Source organism: Myotis brandtii, unplaced genomic scaffold, assembly GCF_000412655.1.
Source record: "Myotis brandtii unplaced genomic scaffold, ASM41265v1 scaffold225, whole genome shotgun sequence".
NCBI lineage: Eukaryota > Metazoa > Chordata > Mammalia > Chiroptera > Vespertilionidae > Myotis > Myotis brandtii.
Genome location: NW_005358435.1, coordinates 2,266,466 through 2,268,747, shown reverse-complemented (window position 1 = coordinate 2,268,747; position 2,282 = coordinate 2,266,466).

Below are 2,282 nucleotides of genomic sequence, written 5' to 3'. Positions count from 1 at the left end.
TGGGGAGGGGGAGAGAGGAGGATGGTCTTCTCCATCATCCCTGGTGGGATGATGATGACGACCTAGTTCAGTCCAGAGCGGGACACCAAAGGTCCGGCTGTGTGAGCTCAGGCCGGCGCTTCCGTATGCTCCCAAGCTTCTGGGCCTATGAAAGCGAGGGGTGTAAACAGCCACCTCCAGTAGTTTTGCGAAGTTGGCAATGCTGTGATTCTGTGGAGGCAAAGTGAGCCCAGGGCTGGCCTCGGCATCCAGGTCGGTCTGACTCCAAAGACTAGTCTTAGCCACATACGAAACTCCTGCTCTGATCGTTCCTGCAACCTCGGGCTCTGGAGCCGGAGCCCTTGGGTGAGACCTTGCCATTTCCTAACGGAGTGACCTGGGCAAGCAATGGGCCTGTCCGTGCCTCACTTCCCTCATTGGTCAAAGCAGACGCTAATGGGCCCTAGCTCTCCGGGTTGTGGGAAAGGAAATTAAATAAAGTAAAATGTAGTATGTACATTTCCTCATGCTCACCGTCATCATTATGTTTCTCCTACACAGGTTTCTGTATCACTCATCTCGTTATTTTATATCTTATATCCTTGCAAATCTCCCCCAGGGCCCCCTTTTTTAAAAATAAAAAACATCTTTCAGTCAAGATTCAGCTCCGGGCCAGCCTGTCAGAACCGCAGCTGTAAGACCAGGGGGAATATTTGTTTTGTGTGTGTGTTGTGTGCTGTGGATTCAGAATGAAGGCCTGAATAGCAATGAACACGTTGGTCGAGAGCAGCTGGAGCCCTTGAGCTCTGGCACCGAATGCCCGTGCCCACCGGGTGGATTAATTAAGGCGCCCGAGGCTGCTCCTTCGTCAGGCCGGGGGCTTCGGGGAGGGCCAGCGGCAGCGGGCCTGGTCTTTCTACTCCTCACCCCACCCCTGCCGGGCGCTTTTTATTCATCACAGTCTCTTAACAAGGAACAGCAATCAGGAACACAAACACATATCCATCTGCTCACTCCCCCTCCAGGGACCACAAAAGGTCCTTTCTGGGCATTAAATTCGGCTCACCCCTTCCCCACCCCCATTTTTAAAAAAGCCCCAGTATTAGATTGAAAAGCACACATCCCACCAGGATGATTGAGGGAAGGTAATTACGTATTATTAAATGCAAAAGAAGAAGCAGTTGTTCTTTGCAGCACCCCGATGGCTTGGCAGAAATGAAATAGCAAAATGCTTAAATGCTTTTCCTGCCAGCGGGATGAATGGATGCCTTCGCTCTCGATTGGAGGTCATGGGCCAAGGGGGCTTGCGCGCCCCATGAGTGGGGACCCCGAGGATTGGGGGTGGATGGCTCCATCGCGTGGGCCTTTGTGGGAACCTGGGTGAGCTGCGGAAGGGGAGGGAGAATGTTATTCACGGAGGAGCTGCCTTCCGTGCTTTTCTTGGCTCAGAAGCCGGTGGTCTCTGAAGCTGGACAGGTTACATAGCCTTCCTGTGTGAGATGACAATAATACCTGATCATCCAAATCCTTGCAAAGTGCTGGAGTGTGGAGTGGAGATAGGTTGGGCTGGAGGGCTGGAACCTCAGCTCTGCTGCTTGTCAGCTGTGCAGCCTCAGGCAAACAACTTTACCTCTCTGTGCTCCCATTTCCCCATCTGAAAAATGGGGACCGTAATGACGTGCACCTACCGCAGTTGTTGCAAAATGAGTGAGCACATGTGAAGCAAGTAGAACAGTGTCTCCGAAGCACTCTCTAAGCCAGTGGTTCTCAACCTTCTGGCCCTTTAAATACAGTTCCTCATGTTGTGACCCAACCATAAAATTATCTTCGTTGCTACTTCATAACTGTAATGTTGCTACTGTTATGAATCGTAATGTAAATATCTGAGATGCAGGATGGTCTTACTCTTAGGAGACCCTTGTGAAAGGGTCGTTAGACCGCCAAAGGGGTCGTGACCCACAGGTTGAGAACCGCTGCTCTAAGAGATGGTTATTATTATGACATCTCTCTTCTCATCACCCATGTCCAACTATAGGATGACGTCAGCAAACTGGTTCAGCTTCACCACAGGACGCCTAAGTGGAAAAAACCGGATTGGAACCCAGGCTGCTCGACTCCGCATGTTGTTGAATGTTCTTTGTGCCCTACAGCTGCTTCCGGAGGGTGGTTTTTATTTTTCAAAACTCCAGCACTGTTATAACTTGCTGAGCAGAACCACACACAAAGTCCTCCATGGTCAGATGCCCCCAGATTGAGTGCTCAGGACCCCCTTTCTGCTTTTCTCTCTCCACAAAATAGACTTT